This window comes from Varroa destructor, unplaced genomic scaffold, assembly GCF_002443255.2.
Source record: "Varroa destructor unplaced genomic scaffold, Vdes_3.0 BEIS01000002.1, whole genome shotgun sequence".
Classification (NCBI taxonomy): domain Eukaryota; kingdom Metazoa; phylum Arthropoda; class Arachnida; order Mesostigmata; family Varroidae; genus Varroa; species Varroa destructor.
Window position 1 is genome coordinate 46,499,378 of NW_019211455.1, and position 25,962 is coordinate 46,525,339.

Consider the following 25,962-nt stretch of genomic DNA (forward strand, 5'->3'; position numbering starts at 1 on the left):
ATTCTATTTCATACTACTATCGATGTCGCTTTCTTGCCCGCGAGACGTCATTCTCAAAAACTACAGGCTGATTTATATATCGTCCATGGCAACGATGTGTTCCAGCAGATTATCTCGAAGGTACATCACGTATGCGTTTATCTATCTTGAACCCAGTTTAAGTAACCCAGTAAGAAATATATTCTGTTTTTTCTTGATCATCTGTACCACCACGGCAACACTATAATACGTGCTTCGGGCAGTCCCATATCGAGCCGGCGGAGAGCGCGTGGTCTGCGTTCTATTGTTCTCAAATGTTACCATGATCATAGCAGGCTTGTTTTCTTCTTGCAGTCTTGATGTGCAGCTTCTTTCTCGGTGGTCTCTCGGCCTAGAATAGGTCAGCCCGCATTTCCACTTTAGAGAATTAAGGGCTACCTGTTGATTTTCAACACTAAATTACAATACGATAATTAGGATACGAAACGAAAATAAATCTTCGAATAACACTTGACCAGCGTATAGGGATAGATAGTCAAAGATTTGATGTAATATTTATCAAATTTGTTCCGTTATTGGTGTATGATCGAAAATTTCGGCCCACAAAATAGCTCCGAACATAATAACAGACAAAGAAGATATTAAAAGAGGTGTTGAACCTAAGAGATAGTCTAGGTTTATAGAAACACTAACTACTGCAAGTGCTTGATATGTCACCACAAATCATGTAACGGAAAGCTAACAGAAGCCCGAATAGTTTCTAGCCGATCAGAATGTTTCAAAATATCTTATTAGAAGTAAACAGTGAATGTATAACAGTAATCACAATCGAAGTACAGATGCAAGCTTATTTCAATCTTGCACGGCTCCTGAATATCGGATTAGTATCAAAGTTGTCGCTATAGCAGGTGTAGATAAAGCCTATCGTAGGACACCAGCAATTAGCACCAAAGTGACACATCGATTCCTTCAAAGCACACACTGACTCTGTAGAGTGTTAATAACAGCCTAAAGTCTTAAAAACAGCCGAAATGTATAACGGAAACCGCCGTCGAGGACTGGGGCCATAACGTGGCGCTCGCTTTAGGACGAGCGGTATGGAAGTATTTTCATGTCAACAAAGAATGTCGAGCGTACTTCGACGACCTTCAAGAAGGTTCATGCAAAAATTGCGCATGACACGCGCATAACCAAAGGTAGATCTGGTCTAAATTCACTTGAAAACACCTATTAGGAACGGGCGCGTAAAAAACATTCGTGAAACTAAATCGACATGATACAACAATGAAAAATATGCTCAAACGGGTTTTTCGTGCTCATATTTTATCGACGAACTTACAACGCAGTAGTCGAGCGGAGAAATGGCTTCTACATAGGAACTAAATAACTTTAGCCACTCGTACAGCGCTGGACGGACGCGTGAACGTTTTTGCGAGCTATCACCAGCAAGAATGTTTACTAATCATATAGCTTTCTTGCTTGATTTGATTTCGCCCAGCCTTGCGTTTGCTTTCCCTGGCCCTGCCTGAATTATACGACGGAAATCGACTAACCTTCTATAAACAAAATGGTTTTTATATTTCTTTAATGGGTAGCGTCGGCTATCCTTGTTTTATGGGTGTGTTAGACAGACGGCTCAATACGAGCAATTTCGAAGACCTAAACACGAGAAAACATTATGAAGTCATTATCCCTTCTACTGTTTGTATTTTTTGAAGGACCAAAATGGTCCTAGTCTGAAATTCGTACCTAAATAACCTTTGTATCTCTATAATTATCGGGCAAACACGTTACCACCTCGCCATTAACAGGCACAGTTCCCCCCAGGGTCTGGCAATTAGGCATGAGGGGGATACTAGATACAGCTGATGTGTCATAAAACCTATCCCGTACTGCTAAGCGTGCCCATTACGACGCATTATTGAATGAGAAATTGATTAACATATTGTATTACAAATATATATGCTTATGTGGAAAATATTATTTACATAATAGATATTTCAGTTCCCATTTATAAATATAGTAGATCTATATATATAGTAAATAGAAGTATGTATAAACTGATCTGAAATGTATATCATGATATACGCTGACGATTCAATTCCTGTTTGATTTCCGGTTTTCGCGAACGTTTGATCGTCATATAATAACTGTATCAGTTGTTGCGATATCTCTAACAGCCTGCAAATCTTAGCCAGATTTCTCATTTTGAACCTCCTAGACGTTACGATATGCAGTAATAATAGCAAGTAACCTTCTTAGAAGGTTCGTTTATTAATACTATTTAAAAACAGCAAAAAAAAAAACAAGTCCTGCTGCTTCCGGACTAACGGTGACGCGGTTTTTTAAATATCCTATATTTCAGGTAGGCAGACTGCTGGCACAGTTCGAACCAGTCGTTTCAATGTCGCTTTCGGCTGTGAAGCACCTGTATCCAGTTGCCTTTGCGCGAGGCTCGACCTGCACGCTGTGAATTGGGCCTATTCGTTTAGACCTTTCGAAAGCAGTTCTATGCCTACTCTAGCAGCACCCGGTGGAGTAGCCACTTATCGGAATCGTCAAAACTCATACGGGAGATTTGCATCAATCGCTTTTGGGTGAAATCAAAGGCCATAAAACATCAATTGCAGGTAGAATCGACCTTATTTGAGCTCTTCAGGCTGCATCCTTTCAAGTTGGTGGAAAGTAGTTGTCAGACGGCAAATGAGGGTCCTTCGCATTTTTTTGTCTATTTTTTTAGGTCAAAAGATTACATTGTGTTTCGCTTCTCACAGTCACCGCATGATGTTTTGAGGAGCAGACCTTATCGGGCCAGCGCACTTAAAGGCATATTATAATAGATATAGTTAGTGACGGTAACAATTGGGGATCTGAAGCATTGGACTAGCAGTTAGGCAGTGAGATAAAAGCTAATTTAAAAGCGAAAACAAAGAAATTTATTTTTGATGAACCGTACAATTTGTCAAATATACGTAATTTCATAATAATATTGTAAACAACAATGCGATTATTGTCTTTCAAATTTTACATCACCGTTTTGGTGTGTCTTCACAAACTCATAACGAAACATCACATTTTTTCAAATTTCGTTTATATAAGTTGGTCATAAATACTAAGATTTCATGTGGAATGCACGTTTTTAGCTCCCTAATATAGGAAGACTAGTTATGTAAACCTTGCTTTTCTAAACTTTTCCACAAACCTAGCGGCGGTAAGTTAAATAAACAGGGCGATTACGGACGGGACACTAATTCACTTGACTTCCCATTCAATAATTTCAATTATTTGAATACGCAATGGCAGGTGTAATTAGAGCCGCATATAGTCTCTATCCAATTTTGCAAACAGAAAATGTGTTTCAAGATGCCTCTGAAAGAAGAACTCTTGATAGTTCAATAAAATTAAAAAAAAAACATCCAAAGACACCTTTTACCTAGGGTCTCCGTCAAACGGCTTTCTGCGCTCTATAAAAAAACTGTTTTTTTAATGGCGTTAGGAATCGAAGATCATATGAGGCAGTTTGTCTTTACCGGTCCCGTCAGAAGGAAATGCGAATTAACTGGGGGGATAACTTGCCCTTAGTTAGGATTGCGATCCAGCTGCTCTTCGGTCCAAGAATCGAATGCGGGAGGCTTGAGCTACATCAGACTTTTTCTAAGAAAAAGTATTTTTTAAGAAAGAAAAATGCTTTTTTTGGCCATGAAAAATGGCCATGGAAAATTAGATCTTCACAACATTGACTCCAATACGTTCTACATAGAAAACATCAGTTTCTGTGTGTAACTCTTGTCTACGTGTAGTCAAGTACGATTGTTTCGCTCTATATTGTGTTAGCGTTCTTTCCTCTTTTTTTCTGAATCCGATTGTTGTCTTCCTGACGGCAATCGAATAGAAAACGCTTCGTGTATTGCTGATTATTAGGAAAAGCCTGTTTTTGAGGCACAAAAACAAATAAAGGTCATTGCTGTCTCGCCAACAAATTTCCAGTCTGACATTGCAATAAAAGCGGCCCATAAATTAATTCTTGAAAACATTTTTCCACGACGACGACAGCGATAACGCAAGGACGAGGTGAGTAAACCAACGTATCGCATTGAACAGCGACGACGATATCATCCTTTTTCGGCTAAAGTCCCTAATCCGTCCATGCGGAGAAACAAGCGGAAGCAATAGGCTCGCCTCTGCAGAACGCAACAAACGTATACGTCTTCAAGTCTTAAAATCCAGGAACTGCTACGGCTGACGCTATTGTGATGCACCAAAATCGTCGGTAAAGCCCCAATTAAGTGGTCGATATGAGAAGATTGCTTTGAATCAGCCGTATCATTGGCTGCGTTCACGGTGAAAGATATCAGAAGACAGAATACGGTTTCTCTCGAGAGATAATGAAGCCGGTGCCCTTGCCACACCCACAACGGACGCACTCGACAACAAACCTGATTTGCAACTCGACGGAATATTTCAAAATTGGCGGGCAAACATGTTATGTTTGTGACATTGTAAAGTGGTCTATATCTAACGAAGCTTTCTGCACTTATATTGAGCAATCGTTGGCACTGCAATCGACGGTGGCTGAAGAGTGAGTCTGTTGTCAGTACGTTGTTATGGTATTGTTTGCGCACTATGTGTTTTAGAAAATTTCTGAAAAGCACCGTAAATACCAAAACGGTTTTAGATGGACACTACGATAACAAATGTCGACACCATTCCAAATAATCGAGTGTGGTATACGACGTCAATTGTTGTTGTTGTTGTTGTCATAATCGTCATCAGGACTATTATATGGTGCTTGCTTTTACTGGCTTCTCTGTGTTATAAGGGATTTACGGGCTAAAAGATTTCTGAACAGCCCGGTTTGTTAGACCAGCAAAAGTACCACTGAATGAATTAGATTTACAATCGCAGCGCATTGTTGCCGAGTACGAGCGTATCGGCTAGGAGAAGTTCCTTTAATCGTTTGTTTGAAGTTTATTGAAGAGAAAGAAAGCCGGTCAGGCCAGATCCTAATAGGCGGAATTTTGGCACGAATTTTGAATAAATATAGAATAATCTTGGAAATGTCGTTTTTAACCCCATTGCTTCATGCTGTACTAAGGTAGGATCCAACTAGATGACATTACTCGGACGATTAATTCCAACAATGTAGCGAGTCGAATTTCCGAAGGTAGCTTGTACTTTTAAATGTGTGCAGCAGAAGATCTACCTGACTGCTCTAGATAGAGTAAGATCCTTAGCCATCATAGCTTTTTTAGTTTGTGTCTACAGTTAAAAAAAATGACCGAAACACGGAAACCTGGCGTAATGGGAAAGAAGATATATAATAGCAAAATTACAAGTAGGGCTGCGCCATCTTTCATATCCTAATCAGCCTTCCAGAAGCTTTTGCAGAGCTTCGCCTCGAGATTTTTAGCATTGGCTCAGTTCTTATTATAAAGGACAGAAGATATTTGCGAAAAGGTAAAAGATAGTGCGTTTGAATAGCTATCACAAGAGCCTTGCTAGCGCGCCGTAATGACTATTGCCAATGCTCCATCTAGAAAATAACACCGCGTGAAACATCGAAATATACTCCAGGGCCCAACGCAAACCTTGTGTATATTTTTTAAACACATAAGGTAGCCCGCAAAGAAGCGTTGTGGTTTTAGTAAACAATAGAATATTGGATATCTAATTTTAGATATCTCTCTACCTCTAACAGCAGCGGCTGCAATAGCAATCCAGTCGGAAGCTGGCCTGTGTAATGTAGTCTAGGCCATTGATCAAACCAATCGACATTAATTCTACGCGATCACCTAAAAATTAACTCTACCAGAACTACTACGGCACACACCGAGTATATTTATGAGATAGGCTACCACATTTGTACCAAATTGGTGCTGTAATAGAAAACTAGTGATTACCTATGCATAGGGCCAAATTAAATTGGATGCAATAGAAATCGAAAGGGTTATAACAATGTTGACGTGATACGTGATGCGTTTATCCGCCGTGTGCAAAAACACGGTAACTGCCTTCGAAAGGCATAAAATGTATGCAGATAGTCTACGTGCAATGTCTGCAGGCAGAAAAATACACAAGCGCAGATAAAATTACCATCAAATGCTTCTCTCAGGCATAAGTCAAAAACTACAAAACGCTTGTCAGGAAGTTTCAGAAGAAGAAGCTTTAGCATAAAAGTCACTAGCTCGTTCTAACGTTTACAAAACGTCTACATCATTTATGGTTTTGACAAGCCGACCTGTTATACCGGACCTACATTTTGAGACTTTGCAGTGAATAGTTAACACTGTGCTTTTGTCGGTATATTATTGGAAAACGCATATGTCTCAAAGATTGAAAAGCAAGAATTTTCTAAAGGCACTGTAGAATTCGCTGGTGACTCGAGTCGGAATATTTTAGGATTAGTATTCGACAGAAAGGGTTATAAGGTGAACGAAACGTTTCTGCTAATCTGGATCAATCGACTCGTACAAAAACCTGCAAAGGGACTAGAGCAATATAAGTATTGTCGTCTCATATACAAAAGACAATTTTATCTAGTTATGTCTGTGAATATGTCCGCTCTAATGTGATGCTTCCTATAACAATGAGAACCTCGTGAGAATTCTACTCAACGTTTTTTGCTTTATGGCGCAACTTACGTAAGTGGTACAAGTAAAAGTTATCTGAGTTATGGTGACAAAGCCGAAAGTTAACAGATTCAATCTATTCATTTAATTACCCTCACAGTAAACGAAGGCGAAATACAATTGTCTAAAAGTTATGCGACTGAGTTTTCGCTAGGACTGATTACGAACGCGGAAAATAAAAACAACCAGGATAAGGGCTCCATGGTGCTTCCCGGTTTATTGTAGCGTCTACTGCTGATTAATCCTAGAGCCGCCACAGTTACTTGATAACTAAATCAATTTCAATAACATAATCGTTGTCAATTTTCCTGGCAGCAACGTTCAGTTACGAAAAACGCTTCATGATCTCGCGTCATTGATTTTGAAATAAAAAATAAAGCATATACAAAGGGTCGCGATTGTAATAGAAAGCCTCCTAAGTCGCAAAACCGCGCAGAAATCTCAAAACCCAACTCAAAGTTATCACTCGGCGCTAATTATTCAAGGACAACTTCACGGCACCTCATTCCCGCTAATCTGACCCCATCATGTTCAGCACATACTGAGTCATCATCTAATCTGAAGCGAACCACTACCTGTCAGTAGCCTCTGCCCGCATTTTCTGGTACGTCATAGAGAGCATTTCTTTTTACTATCATCAAGCTTCCACGCTAATTCGACTATTATCATCATGCTGAACATACCATAGCAGCTCCTTACTACTATTTGATTTGCACTCAAAAATTGCAACTTGCTTTTTGAATAACGTTGACGTTTAAGTTGACACGCACCCGAATGCCGCTACCGCTGTATGGCTTCTCAAGCCATTTGCCACTTGGTTTCTTCAGGAAAGTAGCGGAGCATCGAGGTGCAAATGGTAGATGCTTCGGAACCCCGTCGAGGCACAAGGTAGAAAAGCACCAGCTAGCATGATCTCATGAATATGTGCCGTTCGGCCAAACGCAGGTTAAAACGGAGGCTGTTGGAACAAGCCCGGAAGCTATACGCCGTATTGGCGTATCGCGACAGGGTGCACGATGGACAAAAAACATGTTATCGCAGACGATCATTTGGACCCACAGTTGGAGAGATTGGCAAAAATACCTGCGATAATGGCGACGGGCTACGGGGAAACTCGACGAGTCGGCAAATAGCGTTCGCGAACGAAATTGTGAGGCTACCGCCTGGGAGAATCTTGTAGGGCGTGCGATAAGGCGGGAAATCCGCCCCGGGCGTCGAGAGCTGTCGCAATAAGAGAAGCATTCGGTACGCAAACAACAGCAGCAAACATCTGTCTTATCTAATCTTGAGGAGCTATAGTGGAGACTTTCGTTCGCGCTCACTGCGGTCAGCTCGGTCAGAAAGATAGGGACTATAACGCTCGTTTGGCGTGCTCCCTGTCGCAATGGTTCATAAACCATAGGGACAACATGAAGCTAAGCAAGGAGCAAGTTTATCGCTCGCGGGTTCTGCTATTAGGGAACTAAGGAATCGTAGTAGATAGTTGTAGAGAAGTTGTTTTTATTAGAGGTCGCATAACGCGAAATGGATCCAACGATGGTTAGGTTGAATCTAATTACGTTCAGTGCTCTTTTATCAGAAATAAGCATATACATACAGAACTGTATAATGGGCATTTACCTAGCCACGCAACACTAATAAACGCATGTTCCTAATCAGTTTATATGCATAATGCAATCGGCGTGATGCACCGCTCAGCCCGTCACAGATATACAACATATATCACTATGTTATCAATAACTTAAGTACTTATGTGTTAATAGTGAGGTTCACCGACATATTGGACGTATTGTACAATGCCCAAAGTATTAGTCACTTAGCATCAACAAGGTACTAATGTACTGCGTCGATGAACTGAGCGGCAAGTTCTCGACCCAGAAATAACAGGTTAATTTACCAATTGAAACATAGTGATTTTTAACATTGTTTCAATGTTCGGAGCACAGTTTTGTGTAGAACAAATATGAACATGTCTGTATTGCAACCCCTATTCCAGTGATTACCACCGCACCATAGGTGGTGTTCTTCACTAGAAGTACCAATGCTGAGGCCTTAGCGACGTATGCAAAAAACAATGTAGTCATTTATATGAAGCAATCACTTTACTGAAGATAATCGACAGTAAGTTTTCTGTCATATCAAAACTATAAATGCATTCTCAATTAAACCTTTGAATTGGTACCGAGATGTAACGAGCCTTTTCGCTTCATAGAGCTCAAGAATGAGTGTATTTAAACTGACCCTACAATGATATACACAAAAAAATCGCAAATGAAGATGTCGACGTAAACATGTGCAGCCTACAGGATCTAGTCGACTTAGAATGGTTTACAAAGGGCATTCGTTTTCCATTAATCTTCGTGTACCGCGTTGAACTGGAAAATTCCAGCAAGGTTCCCATTGAAGGCTCGGAACTTGATGAATTGAATGAACCCCTTGATGAATCCTTCATTTGTCATGAGCCTTCTCGACTCGTATACGAATAGGCCGAGGTCGGCGTAAAAGCGGATAAAGCGTCATGGAAAAACCGTCTAGTCAAGGGGCAGGGGCAGTGAATCATAACGAAAAGCTATTTTCCGCAATCCAGCCATTCAAGTGCCAAATCATGCTTTTACCCTCTCATTAGCCGTCTAAAATGAATTACGAACATGAAGCAAAATTAATTTAATTAGATCAGAAATCGGATCATGGGCGTTGCACTAATTTCATTGCTAAATCTATTATTGTGTACATATGTGTTTAATAATATTTGACACCTATTTAAAAAAGCACAGGGCAAATGATGATCGATTGCAAAAACGTCTCAGATCAATTCGAGTCTACATATTTAAAGTAACATTTTTTTGTTCTCTGTCAAATGCAGCTAAAATGAACTAGCTAGAAGCTAGAAGAACTGAACCGTACATATGGTTTTCTTATTCGTTGATGCAAACGATAGGAGATGTATTTGAAAGGAGAATGCACGTAGCTTACAATTTTATATTCAGGCCCATTTTAACAGCCTGTATATTTTATGCACAGATAAATTACATAATATGTTCAGCTTGTAGGCCGTCGTAGCAAACATATCTGGTTATATCTTTTCAGACAATTTTATCCCATAAGCAGTAGTACCTCGAGCTTTTCATACACACAATATCGCGAATATATATCTTACTCCCATATCATATTGATTTTATATTAGCGCGCTCACTCATTTATGAGAAGAAGCTTACCCTATAGCAAAACGGTACGTATATGGATATTATTCGGAGAGCTGAATTAACCTGTTTGATTTAGACAAATAAAGCGGCACCTGGGCGGCAATAACTGAGCTGGACCCTTATTTATACGATGCAGTCCCATAGATTGAATGAACCTTACCTTTCTACGTGTGCATCAGCCTTAATCAAGAAACGCCACCAGAAGGCACTGTGGTCGTTAAAAGCACGTCCATACGCAGAACTTAGATCAGCAGACACCTGAAACTGCTACAAAACCCTTGTTCCTATGACCACGTGGTGCAGGCCGATTTGCATTAAACGATTGTAAGCACAAGCAATAAGCATTGTGAAACACAAAATACCAGAACATCGTACAGGTTTCACTAAAAATAAGCACAGGTTTTTTGGGTGGAACGAAATATCAGATACATTTATTCATTAATACTCGATATGCTGTTCGGTATGCGTGATCTTACTTTTCCCTCTATTGATTCTCTTCAGATGTCCTTCTATGTGTTAATGCTGATAACGAAATTGTTAATTGCTCGCTGATGTTGGTTTATTTGTTTATTTAGTTATTATATCGAACAATACGTTCTTCTTAATTCTCCATTTATAGGTGTTTCTTTTCGTTAATTAGTCAGTGTTTTCATGTTAATGAAGGAATTAAACCATTGATGTACCTAGTATTATATGAGCGACCATGGCATTTAGTATCGATGAAAATGGGGGGAATCCTCTCGGATGCGATTCGGACCAGATTTCGCCTTTAAGCCTATGACGTTGAGCGTATACTCCGTAGAAAATTCATGCTGACTTGTTGCAGCAATAAATGAAATTCTACGGAAGCATTGCCTGAATAGCGTCTTCGATAGCTTATGAGCCCTATTTGGTGGCCACTAAGTCACGAAACCAAGGTTCACTGAGCGCAGGTGAACCTTAGATAGATGTCTTGCCGGACAACTGTGTATCTCGCGACATGTAGGCAGTCTTAAGAGGTAACCGTCAGGGCCAGGTCATAGACTCTTTGCAGACGTGGTCCAGTGTTAGTGCCGTAAAGTGGATTGACCACACTCTCCTTGATTGACTACAAACAGTACAGCCCAAATAAAGACCGCCGGAATTGCAACAAATTCAACTGTTATCGCGTTGTCAGTTAAATCCTAGTAGCTTATGTCGCTCTCTCATCGTTTCGACAATTCCATAGTCTATTGCCAAACTCATAATGTTCCTCGATATTGCGTCTGTCAGATGACGGTAGAGTGGCATTGATTACTGCTAATCTTTCTTTCATCTTTCGATATCAGCATCAACCCATGGGTTTTATTGTTTCAATACATACGAAACTCTATCAAATAACGAACATACTCGACCATGATGTGGTGTGTAATGTTATGACCTTTCGTTACTGAATTTTTTGGCTTACTATCAAAGCTTCATCCATATTTACGATAATCTAAATATTGATGCAGATTTAGCATCATTCTCATCACCAATTATGGGATTGTTTTCTTATACACAGCAATAGGCGCTCGCATACGTCGAGCTTTTCTACATGTTTTTCTATTTAGATAGGACTTTTATTATAGTTCTTGATGGGAGACAAACTATAATATTCGTCGGTCATCAATAGCGCGCCCTGATCGTTGGCGTCCGTTTGCAACATACCACGGGACATCTTTAACTGACTTGATGATTTCCCAAAATGTGGAACCTGTTACGTTTGTCAACATCATTTTCGGCGGTTGGGTTTGTTAACGACTTAATTCTAGCATTTCTTTCATATTTATTACACAGTATACGTGCGTCGTTTCCTCTGTATCCAGAGTTTAGCTATTCTTGTCATGTCCGTGTTGTTCTGTCGACGCCTTTTTTTTGTCAAATTTCTCCTTCGCCCCCTTGTGTATTATAGAATCATTATTTTTCTCTATCTTGCGTCTTATATTTTCGCTATCTAAACAATTCTATACGGCGCTCCTACAAAGTAGATGCTAGAAGGGACTGAACTGGGTGATGGCTGAATGTGGACAGACCTTTTGGAAGAAAAATTCTTTTGGGCTTAATATTTATCAACAATCATACAGCAGACGAAATAGGTGTTGAATCTCGCCTGCTACACTAATGACTTTGACTTGAACACGTCACCTTAATCCGTAAATGATTTTCTTGGAGGTATAATTACCCTCGTCAATATTTTGTTCGGTAATACAGCTGGGGGGTGCACGCACGAACACACTAGTTTTACATGTTATGCATATATGTATATATCCATCTAACTAATATCATCATCATCGATCCTGAAATCACTTTTACTGCAATTAACGCCACGGCTTTTGCACTGGTTGCCATGGATACCATCTTATTTTGTTTACAAACATGAACAATATCATGTTATCGTCTGCTAGCCGCCGATCATAAGATTCGCAATATTTTTTTTAATAGTGCTTTGTATCCGCAATGACATAGTTGTATAACTATATAGTATATAAATCATACAATTATTACGGTATTAATAGTTAGTAGAGAATCTTACTCATATTATTAATACTAACAATAATCAAAGTGGTGTGTCGAAAATGCCTAACGCTTGAGGGCACTCTTCGTATCTCTTGCGGCTGTCTTATTATATTTTTTCCATGTAGGGAAAAAACGGAGATTTACATGAAAGCACATATGCCGTCTGCAGGCCATATAGATGTTTGTGTAACTAGGGAGGACATCCTTTAATATATAGATATAAGCTATTGTTATATATTGTTTTTTTTTGGCCTTCTAACTATAGACAGACGACGGTATCGACTATTTGTTATTATCAATGATTAACATAGATTAGAATTGAACTTCATAACTAATAATATTACCAATATTATACTATGCCTCGACGCCGTATTTTCTGCGTCCTTTGGCTTAGTATCGTCATTGTTTTATTATATTAAGCCACTAAAGCTAATGATTGGTCATAGTGCACTCCATTTCTTATCTCTACTGTCTATTTCTTACCTACGCATTGTTCGATGCATTTATGATAGACATCTGCGTTATCTCTATGTGTAGTTTTCTTTTGGCTGTGAAGATTAGCTCCGTCTTAGAAGCCAAATCTACTATATGTTGTTTTGCTCTGTATACTAATAATAATAGTAATGCGTACCGTGTTGGTTGTCATGGAAACATGTACGTGACATTTGACAACAGATATTTTTTCAAGGTCTACGATTTCAAGGTTGTATTCACAACCTCGGTATAGGACTGAAGTAATATGTATATATATATATATATATATATATATATATATTTTTTGTTTAATTTTGCTCCATGGCTTTTAATGAGGACAGTTATTGATTCATCACTATTTTAATGTGATCAATAATTTTTGTTGTTTCAGCCCTTGTTACAATTCAATATCCATTCATTTATGCTTAATATACTTCGTTAACGTCATCATTGAACTCATAAGCTTATAGGTCGATTTATTTATCATGTATTTTATAATAAGTTTATATTATAGCCTATGACAATTAGGTCATCTCATGACAGTTTACAGTATGCTTTTTCAGTCCGTAAGTGACCGTCGTTATTTCTTAGTATCTCTCTCCATCTCTCTTTCTATATATATATATATTATATATAGCGCGCCAACCTCTATGTGAGCCGTAAGGTCACGTAACAGGCTTTGGCTCGTGCTGAAAAGTCGCCATATAAAGTACCTACTAAAGTAATACATACTACCATTACGATGGGAAATGTCTGGGATACGGATCGGGAGATGGCACAAAGGAGAGGAGATCTGCTTGTCTTCAGTTTTCAGGGCTGTTTAGTTATGTACTATTGGGATAACATCAGGACGGGCATTAGGCTTGGATCTGGATGATAATTGGATACAGAACAAACCAGTAGCAGCATCAGCGGAACAGTTGTTTATAGACAGGGAACAATTAATTAAACATCGTTCGATTTTCAATGTGTGTATATATGTCTATGTATGTATGTATGTATGTATGTACGTGTAAATGTCTTGCGACGTGTATCATGGTATCCGCGTCGTCCTCTCACATTCATTTCTCAACTTTGTGTGCAGATGAGTCCATGGACCCCACTACGACGTCCTATTGGTTCATACATCCATATACTAGTTGTCTCGCATGCGGTTAGTACTACATATAATGAAATATTCCTGTCTTCTATCCCTAATATGGATGCCTAGCTGACCGTTCTGTCCGTGAATGTGCAGAGTACCCTGTCGTCGTGACTCACGTCCTAAGACCTTCGTCTGCTAACGCAGGCCTATATGTTTCGTACCCTTTGTCTCCATGGCGGTTCAAAGCCACAATTAATTCCAACTTATTAGTGTTCCCGATATCAATAGCAATTCTATACCGCCAGCTTGTCGTAAAGCCCTTGACCAGTTAGATGCCTCCCTACTGTTTTGCAATCAATGAACGGTTCTAGAAGTTGTCGAACTATCAGAAACTGCGAAAGGTAGACTAATCATTATGATTTGTTTGTCGATCTCTTCTATCTTTTTCAGAAATGTTCCCCTAACCTACACGGCCATTCATCTGCTGCCTGTTGCTTTAGTTAGCCACAAGTGTAAACTTGTGGCTAACTAAAGTAACGTCAGAAATGTTGGCGGCTGTGAATGAATGACAATCATTATGTGACTCTTTTTTTCTTTGCCTTTTTACTTTTATTTTGCTCTACGGAATGCTTTCTGCGTATAAAGGGTGGTGTTTTTACATTGGCCACCCATGAAAGTTGCAGAAATGCTCCAAAATAAAGCCGAAGCACTACTTCATCCTACACAACCCTTTAATTCGCTCGCGCTCAGCCAGAGTCAATGCTTTGCTTTTCTTATGCAAAACAAAAGCTGGCATTGTTGTTAAGGTCATTGTTGTTGATAAACGGGGTTCCTGTTATGTCGGGCTTCTTGTGTCGATTTCGTTGCTTATTCTCAAAGCTGCAAGTAGTGTTTTGCTTTAGAGGGACCTGTTTTTCGTGTCTGCTTTGTCCTAGTCGCATCGGACCGTTGCCATGAGCTCGTACTGCGTCCGCCTCGGTTATCGGCTTGTTCGACTGGTCGCTGTCAGCAGCTTTGTCCGAGCTATCGTATTGTCTCGCTGTGGTGTCGCATAAAGTAAAAGCTATTGACAGAGAATCACGAGTGACAGGAGCAAAACAACAAACAAAGTCTGCACTGTCTTCTGGCCGTGTATAGGGAGCAGCTGTCAGAATCTAGGTCCGTTTATGTCCCATTAATCAACATTACTTACTACAGCTTTTCGATGCAACATACGTCACCACCAGAGCTATTCCAGTAGCCGCATATAATGCGAGCTGGCACTTGACCTTCCATAAGAACTGGCACAGATTTTTTTTGAAAGCCGAGCTTTTAGGTACTCACGTCGGCCATATTAGATCCCAATCGAATTGTCACACTCTATTAATTATTAAGTTAACCAACGCAGCAAGCGAGCACAGTGTTAATACCCTCTCGCCCGATAAATTTATTTTTCCATCGAAAGGGCTCGTGCCTGGTTACGCGAAAAAAACTCAACCTAAAGAACCCATTTTATTGGGTTCGCCCATCACCCTGGTAGATGCCCGAATGAATGCGACAGTCAGCTGGGTTTCATAATTGCTGTTGTACGCTAGACTTGATTGGAAATGCGGGTGCTAGTGTGTTTATTCTAAATTAGCATAGTTTATAGATAGGAAGGTGCATCGATAGCAGACTTGTTGACGGATCGTAGTTGCTTCTTCGTTTAATTGATGAGTCACTAACTGGCCTCTGATCTGGTTACGTGTTAGAGTCACTCTAGTCTGACTCTTTGTTTTGCCATGACATATAGGGGTCCACAGGGCTGAATTGAGAGGCCGTTAATACGTTCAATGCCTGTATGTACGTCTGTTAATGAGTGAGTGTGATATTCTTATATCTGCTGAAAATTGCCGTTTTTGATTAGTGTTGTGAACGGGTATCCATGCTTGTTTGGCCTGTGGCCTTATTTGCAAGTTTCTAAGTCTATTCGCTTGCCATTCTGTGTCGATCTTCAATTGGGTCGAAAACTGTTTGGTAGGAACTGTCATTTGTTATTGTAGTTCATTCTTAATGTTGTGGTTTCTTCAACCCATTTGAATATGCGTTTCAGCTGTTGTGGGACGATGCGCAATGAAGTGGACCCACGAAAATCGCGATGCTCGATGTTCCACCTATTCTTAATCATCTCAATAATGCGTGCTAGGGTTGTTCTCAAGTCTATATTTGGTAGGTGGCATGATTTCTAGGTAGCTGTCTTTAGACATCCCATTGTTGTCCTTGTTTCTCGTTTTTTGCGTAGGATTGCGATGTACCTAAGATTCATCAATGTTTATGTTACTGAGATCCAGTAACGCTGGTCATAGACTCCTAGTAAGTGGTGAAATGATCAAGTTATATAACCGTCTTGATAGTGTGTGGATACGTTACTGAGCATCTTCCTTACTGGGTGGTATTGGCATATTCCATTGTTCTGATAAGCCCATTGATCTACTTCGAAGATCGGCACCTCTTAGGCGTCCTTCGGTGACGACAGATTCCTCACACGAAAGAACTCCCTCAACAGCCTTCGGGCTGTTGAGGGAGCGAGCATTTCCCAGTTAGCTTTGGCGAGTGTCTGTCGTACAAATAAGCCTCGATGGACTTGAGGCGACAAGAGAACGTAATCCCAAGACTGGCGAAGAGCTTCGAATCTCGCGCCCTCTCAAACGGTGTCGCTTCTTGACGGTAACGTGTTAAACATGCCCAGACAAGTGTCACCTTAGCATGTCACACCATTGTAATTGCCAATTGCAAATGTCACAATCCTACAGTGATGCTGGTTGACAGCCTAACAACAAGTATTGTGCTTTTAGATCGATCATTCGCTTTTCGAAGAGGAAGATGCCGCATGTTGTTGTTGTTGTTGTTGTTGTTGCTGATAGGCTGCCGTACAAAATAAATTGAAAAAGTTTTTGTTTACTTGCTTTTTCTTATGGAAGTGCCTTGTCGGTGTATTTTTGATAATTATTTCAACTTTTTTTTTTCTATGAAATGTACTTCCATTTTACGGTTTAAAAGTGGTTGCTTTGTCTTTTTAGCAGTATTCTTGTGTATACCTGCTATCATCAGCGACACTTTTCAGCATATTTATTTTTAATTTTTCTCCTATTTTTGTTTTTTTTTTTCATTTGAATTTTTTAACACGTTCCACTGTTCGTATGCTTTGTATGTAATTATTGGCTTTTATTCTTTTTTTTGTTTGTTGAAATTGCCTCCGAAAGGATCGCCGACTTAACAACGTTCACCTGCGTCTGTATGTTTTCGAGACCGCTTTTTTCATCTTTTTTTTTTTATGCATTTTTGGGCGAGCTGCTCTACATTGGCGTCCTTCGGTGTTTTCAAGTTTGAAGCAGACGACCGCGCGCCCTGTTGCGAAGGGTCGCGGTCTTGGTGTCCATGGTTCATGATTTCAGCGTATTTGAACACTGTAGCGCGCTGTGACAGGTTTATGACTATTCATAACAAGTGTGATAATAGACGAAATCTAAGATAAGGGAACAATTAGGGAGCTGGTGGAGTGAATCAAAATGTAGTGGTCGAAAGTGAAGTCTATTGATTTCACGGAGCGTGAGGTGGGAAAGGTATCATTTCATTGTCTATTAAATTACAAATGGGACCCAAGATGCTGGAGAGTTGACTATGTAGTTCATGTTATCAACTTGTCCAAAAGGGTGAAGGAACGGAGGTGGTCAGGGAATATCATTAGGAAGGTATAAACGATTGCTTCTGTCCCGGATACTTTATGCGGGAGTTTTGAGCGACATCCCTGATATAACACGGCTTTGCACGTAGCAGAAATATCTCGTAGGGTCGGCGTCAGGGTAAGTGAATGGGATTCGAAGTTGGACGAGGCGATGTTACGTAGAAATTTACTCATTCATTATTAATCGTGTAGTTCAGCTTTAACTGAATTAAGTTACAATGCCGTTGGCTACATTTGTTATACATATATTACAGATGTTGCTATACACTGATGACAGCACTAATTATTCTAAGAGGGTTAGCCCATTTTATTCAGGTTATGCCTTATTAATTCTGTTGTTATCTCTGAATTTTAGCTCGTGCCGGAGACTAATTAACTGATTCTTTGATTGGCATGGCAGTAAATTATACGGAGTATTTGACAATTAGTTTATATCATACAAGACTAGTGGGTAAAACGTAACGCTCTTAGACAAATGTATTAGACAATTTAAATATTTGTTGTCTTCTTCAAAACAAATCCTTCTCGAGAGGCTCGATCAAAACAAGGCGAGACATTTAGGAAGTTGTCAAACAAGAAGCAGACTTCAATCGAGTTCCAAATACGTATGATGTTAACGAAAAAACGAAAAAGAATTAGGAGAGAATTTAAAATGTAGGGAAACATAGATTTCTAGGCATAACATACCAAACGTTTCGTGTGTCTTAATTACCCCCTACTAATTAGGATGATAGTATAGCCTCACCATTAGGTGTTTCTGAGAAAAGATGCACAACAAGCCTGGCAAAATGTCGACAGTGGTAAAAAAAGTGCCAATTAAAATAGCTAAGTAGTATTGAAAAAATCATCACCCTGATCATTGTTCTTCAGAGGGAAAGATAATAGTTAAGTAATCATTTCAAGTCACAGTGTGTATATATATATATATATATATATGAATGGGTGTGGCATAGCATTGATGACCTGCCATTTTCTTTGAAGGCTTGATTTGTATTAGTAGTTACCATTGTCGACGTTATCCCGCATGTACCATTTTATAAGTATACTGGATCATTTATATACAATGTGTTATGGCAGTTATATATATATAACCGGCAACTAGCAAGTGTAATCTGCAATATTTTTTTTATAGGTGGTATCCACTGAGCGTCCGTATGCCCTTTTGGTGTTAACACCATAGTCATAACTACTAATATATAGACGTCAGTGTTCATCACGTCAATGTATCGATTTTGCAAGTAACCTGTCATCAATCCCAGCATACGTTCCGGGTCGAAAACGGTAATTACTCCTGTCTTCTAATCAGGATTATTTTTTCTCCATTGATTTTTCGTATCTAAGCGATATTACCGGCTGTCCTCGTTGATGAAGATAGTAGTGCGGGAAGTTGCTCCGCAGTATTGGACATATGCACACAGCAAAGAAGTTCATTGACGCAGTAGCATATGTAGTGCTATTTTTAGATAGAAAGACGAAATAGCAGGGATTTTTTCTATTGGGTAATATTTTTGGTCGATGTAGCAGATGTTACTCAAGACCGACTGTGCAAATATCTATAGGAAATGTTATCCGTTATATCTATTATATATTATCTATTATATAGTATCTAGCTCTTTGTGAGCGTGTGTGCAACTGGAAATCATTTCATTTGCGCCATAGGTCTGCCCACATCACGGTTACCCTTAAAACAATCGTAATCGTGTATAAATTGTCGTATATAACTAAGTGAAGATCTGTTATTATACTTACTACTGATGCTGCTCTGATTATTATTATTATTATTATTAGATATTGTGTGTGTATGTATATATGTTATAACTATGATTTGTCAGCATGTAAGTTATCGTAATGCTAATAGCGAGAAAAAAAGCAGCCCGCGGATCACAGCGATGATTTGACAAAATTAAGTGGCCACTGAATCGTTTTTTCTGCCCCGATTTAATCGCATCAAAGTAATAGGATAATGCATATCCTTAGTTCAAACCGGTGTCTTCGTGCAGACGATCACCATTCTATTACTGGGCTTCTGTGTCAATGCCAACATTTTCCAGGGCGGATCAACGTAAGTTGATAGATTTCAACCCCTACCTTAAAAACTAATTTGACCTTAATACTATTAAGCTGATCTTGAATCGTCGACGCATGGTATAGTCATAGTCGCTTCGTCCCATTTGTAACTGCTGGTACATTGTCTTGAACCTATTGCCTATCCCTATGTCTATGGTTTTGTTCAGTGATTTATCTGGCTTGTTATTATTTGCCAATAACGTCTTCATCTGCTCTCCAAGGCCTCTTTGTCATGCTTGCTTGCATTGCTCCGAATCACACAGTCCGAGCTTATACTTGGATGTCCATCTATTTGTATATACAGCGTTTGTACATCGAGTTTTCCGCCAAATAGGCCATCATGCCTTTATGTTGGTATTATCATTGCCCTAAGTGGGTGCGCCCTTGATGAGAATACATTCAGAAACATGGGTGTGCTGTCCAATTTAAGGGATGAACTTCGATTCCAATATGTTTATCAAATGCCTAACACTTTTCTGGGTATTGGTAACCAGCGGGTTTTATTCCCTAGCGTCTTTTGGGAGATTTATGGCTGCCGGCATCGTACTTCACATGTTTGCTGGACGATGAATGGCAATTGCTGATTGAGACGAAATGGCTGTTGTCGATTGCGAAGCCGCTACTTGTTGCTGACGTTGTTGTACGGGAAGGTTGATACATTGTCGGTGTTTATTGTTGGAAAGCGGACACAGTCGTGCTAAAATGAGGTGAAATCTTTATTGCGTAAGCACATAAACTTGCAAAGTTGCAAACAAAAAGTTGTATATGTATATGTGGGGCTGTCGAAAAACTATTGACCGTTTTGAAGCTAGAGAGCTCAGGTAATGTAAGTCGTGTAGTGTGGTTTGAAATCTGAGACTGAAGGTAGCAGGTGTTCTAACACTGTTAAGACAGTGCATCTTGAAATGAACGAGCGAAATTTCTGTAAAATTTTTCGGTGCCTTACAGTTTATCACAACAAATGCTACCTAGGCTCATAAAAAAATGGGTCGTTTACGGGCCAGGCGCGTTATTAGTAGAAAAAAACCTAAAAATAGCTATATCGGTCTTTCGCTTCTAAAAACCTCTATGTGGAACATGTTCCTCGTTGTGGTCGACCACTTACGAAAGAAATTAGTGAAACAAATAGCAGAGGTGAGCAAGACCGACATGGGCAACCATGACAGCGATAGGAAATTTAAAAACGTTTACCGTTAAGCTATTTGAAAACATTCGAAGGAAACTGGGTGCAAAAGAAGTTCAATGCTTGACTGCCGCTCAAAGTAATGTAAAAGAATTAATTTGATTGTATTGCCTTCTTCGAAACGGAACATAATAGAGCCATTTTTAAAGTGCTTGATTACGGGTGATCATAAATAGATCGCATACAGTAACAATGTGCAGAAATGGCAATGCCCAGATTGACGCCAGAAAAATGTGTTGCTACGTGTTTAGTTGGATTGGAAAGGAACTTCAGATTATGAGCGCTGCCGCCTGGCAAAACGACTGTTTCGGATCTCTGTTGTTTGCAATTAGTAAGATTATAATAGACGACTGAGAACGAGCGGCCGGAACTAGTAAAGCTATTTACCAAAAAAGGCGTCGTTTTCCATTATAGACTATATGTTGCAGTAAAATTTGGGAAAGATGGAACCTTTCAATGCATCTGCTGTATGGTCCGGATCGTGCGCTATCCGATTGTCATCTGTTTCAGTCTCTGCAGAAATCCCTAAGTGGTGTTAATTCAGCTTCTGATTTGTCACAATCTGTCGCTCGGAAACCATTTAAAAAGTTATACTGTGATGAGGTTATGGTGTTACCAGACGGTTATCGATCGAAATGGCGCATATTTAGTCTCGCAAGATTATTGTAAATTATAAAAAAATGTTTGCTTCGATCTTGGCTCAAAAAAGGTCAATACTTTTTGGACAACTTAATACATACTTTAGCTATCTCATTAGTTTAGCCCTGTTTTAAATTTAAATTCTATTTAATATTCGAAAATCTAGATATATTTTAAACGAATTCTCAAGAAGTCAAGTTCAACTGAATTGACTTGCTCTGAATTTGTAGGTAATTCCTAAGTAAGCGATTCCTAATTAATCGGTACATACAAATGAGATTTTTCACGACAATATGAAATCTTTCTGTTTCCAATAACTTTCAGGTGGTATTACTTACATGACATATTTGATACAGCTTCGCGGTCGAGATTCGTAACTTACCACTTCCCGCGCCACTTCACCCTGTAAAAAGGGAAACGCGTTAGACATGAGTCGAATTTATTGTTTATTTATCGAAATTTCATTAAATTCAAGTAGTGGCGACAGATGCAGACAAGTTAGCACCGTTTAATCGATTATCACGAACACATCTGAAGTGTGCTTCACATGAATTCCTTTTTACGTGATAAGGAGTTTTCATTTTTATGCACAATAAACACTTCGCGGTATATTATTGATTGTAACGGTTGACTGAGACAGGCGTCTTTTCTTACAGGCCAGCCGGCTCGAAATAGTAGCAAACTGTCACGTCGAGCTGGGGCGTTACACTGGTAATGTAAATGAGGGCGGGGCGTAATGGATGGCCTGTTCCTGCGTGTACTGGGCTCCGAATATAGGTATGAGGTAGCCTTCCGAATTTGCGTAAACGTTCGCTAATGACCTTATACATCAATCGACGTTGTCGCAGTCGTGTAAATCACACATTGTCCTTTGGAGATACCTTTCGCTTGAGACAATTCACGTCTATTCCTTAGTATATATATATATATATACTAATCTCTACAAGTGGTAGTCACTATGTCGCTTTGAACGAAACATGAGGGTAATTGTGACAGCAGTAAGTGGAAAGTAAACTGTGACGTGCAGTTAGGTCAATGCGATTCGTTAGAGATTATTTTAGCCTACGAAGCAGACGACAGTTTGGCGGCGGGTGTCGTGGAAGCCTAGTGAAATTGAGACGCTTCTGCACCATATGCTTTGAAACAGAAGTTCCAGTAAGAAGTGCCCATTTTCGTCATAAATGATAAAACCTTGAGCATTTTCACAACTATCATTCGCGAGATTATACCAAAGAGGTAGGTTGAGAGATAGATTCCAGCGGAGTTTGAACCTGCGATCCTTTGTCAACATAACAGAAATTGTGTCATTTGCAGGAGTTAACTTAATATTTACGTAGCAGGATAGGAAGTTGGGGTAAACTCGTAGCAGCTAGGTAAATCAAGTAACAAATCTGAGCGACTGACGTTTACGCATGCCTTGTCTTCTTCAAATTCTCATCGATACTTGCTCGTAATAGTAATAACAATTATAGTCTAGGCGCTAAACTTATTTCCATTTACGTACATGTTTACAGATGATATATACAGCTAACGTTGCGTATAAATAATATCAGCTAATGAAAAGATTTGAATGTCAACAACCTAGCTATTGCAGTCTATATTATAACCTTATAGCGCCATTGTCTCACACATAGACAGTAAAGGTAGCCTGGTAGGGTCTATTAATGGCTTTTATCCGAAGCACCGCAGAGCATCAAACTGTCTCGCGGTTGGCCATAGCCACCCTGTCCAGTACCCATTATGCTTGACTTTTTTCAGTTGTTTACGCATTGTATGCGTCACCCCTTCGAAGGTAGCCTGCTTCCGGAAACAATCGATTTCGACTACTGAACGTAGCGACGTTATCCTAACTACGTTTGTGCTATCGATTTGCCATTCCTGAATCCTTTCAAACACTTCCTTCTTCCCGTCACTTAGAGTCCACGTCGTCGGCACAGTTTTCTTTCTCCAGTCAACCAGGATCAGTGGGCGGTCCTGGCTAAATAGACTGATTGCGATTCAAATATCCCTTAAGTAACACGGCGCAAGCGGGCAGGCGTTGTCAAGGCGGGTGCGGGCCCTCGATGACCCGCCCCTTGCAGAGTCCAGCGACTCTGTGTAGCGGCTCATCAGTGAGTGTTGCCAGCGTCCATAGACCTCAAGAATCGGCTTAGAATCTGGCAGCTAGCTGGAGGCGTTGAAAATTTAACGGATATGGCCCTGTCCTAGGGGGAATAGAAATCGGCGACTTCCCAAGTCTGTTCTATGCCAGGCTTCATGTACACACAGGCAGAGTCATAGGATGGATTTGCTGTCATATTCTTCTTGGATCGGGAAGTCGACATTCGCGTAGGTGTACACATATAATAATAATAATATAATACACAAAATATGAGATTAGTTAAAACAACGTCTAGGGCTTCCAGTGCGTTAAAAACGACTTCGACTGGGTCCGATCCTATTCGATTCGAAATCCTGTCGTCGAAACTAAAGATATACAATGGTTCTCCATCTCCGTGCTCCGGCGTCTTTCAGCCGGACGAGATTTCAGCAGAGATGCCGATATTTGCTCTATCCCTCAAAAGGACTGCGGTCAAGAATTGGCTTAGCATGATCCAGTGGCGATTCACTTCACGACAAACAACGGTTGACAATGAGTAGTTGCTATGCTTTCTGTCCAGTCTGGGGTTCGGGATTCCTTCCAGCCCCATGATTGGGTCACAAATGTCTTTCGGCCTTGGTAAATTATCTCGCAGACGGCCAGTCTATGCAAGTAGAAATGCTTGTATTGCAACACGCAATGCTCGACATGCAGCCCACACAAACATAGATAAACTGGCGGAGCACACGGCCTTTGAGGAGTAAGACATTGCAATTGAGCAAGGTTTAGTGGTCATAGCGGTGCCGATCGTGAAGTTCTAGCATGTTGTTCAAAGGTTAATTAAAAGGTGAGCAATGTAGTTATACCCTGAGGCATGCTTATATATTCAATATAGCTCAATGCCGTCGATTGAGTGGTCAAGGACAGCCAGGTCAATTTACCGTCCTAGTACCTACATTTAAAATTCTTTATGAAGAGGAGAGCTAGCCGACCGCTTGTTGTGCTCGAAACTGGAGAAACTCAATATAAACATTATCGTTTTGCAAACCAGTCGTCAGGAATGGTTCAGTGATGAGCTAGAGCCTATCTGGTCTAATGGCAATTAATCTGCTTATGGGCCAATGCACAGCCTTAGAAAATAGGAGAAGTAACCCCCTTGTCATCTTTGGGAGCCTGCAAGGCGTGGAATCAACCTGTAAAACTTTCTCAATACCTACTGAGAGCATGCGCTTTCTTTTCTTTTGCCACTCTTGTCTAAATCTTCAGGAAAATGCTTCCGAAAAAAGATGTTGTAATCTCTATAACGAACTTCCACTAGCTCTCAGATCAATTGTCTAGGATACAGTTGAGAGTAATGGGTCGTTCAGCTAGAATAGATTCTTAAGGGCTACTATATACAATACAAAAATGTGGTTTGATAATTACTCGAATATATTCACAGGGCCGAGCGGAATGGCGTAATCGATAGCCTATTCTGTACACTGCGTCAGTCTAACGTTAGCATAGGCTTAATACGGCCCAACGTCAAAGAGATCGTTAAGATAAAAAATGTAATTACTTCCTACGGCGGTAGCAGCATCTGTAATTGTGTGTAAATAATATCGACTCTTGGACATAAAACATCATTACATGGTCACGACGGCGCCCGTAACCATAGCAACAAGACGCGGGTAGTAGCAATGGTCGTAACTAATGTAAGAAACAACACATTTGGCACAGCTCCTGGTTCCTAAAGAAGCACAGACAACTTGGGTCCATATGTCACAAATGTAAGAACCCACAACCGACGGAAAAACAAGGGCAAATAGTGCTCCACATTGAAGCTCATGTTCTGTAATAGAAGCCTGCTCTTTGCGGGTTTTGGCGTGCGATTGGAGTGGGCTCCTTTTTGATGTGGGCTTTCTTCTGAATCAGACCTACGATAAAGTTTTACGACTCGAATTCGGGATGATCCAATATACAAGGAGAAGTATTAGCCGCGGGTTACAATCTTTTTTCTTTCACAGAATTAGGCAATTGGTAACGACTGTTGTATGCTTCCAGTGACTGCTTCAAATTTAAGGCACAAAATTCTTTATCTATGAGTGCAGACTAGATGTACAAAGGGATTTCCTACTTTGCTTAATCGATGAGCCCTTGCTTCCGGTCTCGCATTCCGCTACAGGTAATAAAGAAAATCTTAAAAAGTCTAATTAGGCCCAAGTATCTGTAGATAGGGTAACTACAATATTACAAATCAATATATTATCTGGGAATGTTTAGTGTGATCTCGTCTTAAAATAGAATGGTCGACTGGAGAATTAATCGTATTTTTTTCTTATGTGCAATATGTGCACAAAAAGGTACGACTATTGTGAATCTGATTTTGAACTCAAGCTCTGATATGAATAGCAAAATAATATAA

General features: G+C 39.9%; 1 long non-coding RNA gene across 6 annotated transcripts in view; it reads right to left on the reverse strand.

The window, feature by feature from the left end:
• Positions 1–10,211: 10,211 nt before the first annotated feature.
• LOC111244277 (uncharacterized) overlaps positions 10,212–25,962 on the reverse strand; it is a 70,218-nt gene continuing 54,467 nt past the window's right edge. For 4 of the 6 annotated variants that reach the window (XR_015319988.1, XR_015319986.1, XR_015319987.1 and 1 more), the window contains 2 exons: positions 21,817–21,881; positions 10,212–20,353 (listed from right to left, as the gene is read on the reverse strand). This is a non-coding gene — a long non-coding RNA (uncharacterized LOC111244277). Of the gene's footprint in view, positions 20,354–21,816; positions 21,882–22,132; positions 22,201–25,962 lie in introns of those variants that run through there. The other 2 variants (XR_015319989.1, XR_015319985.1) reach the window with 2 other exon arrangements.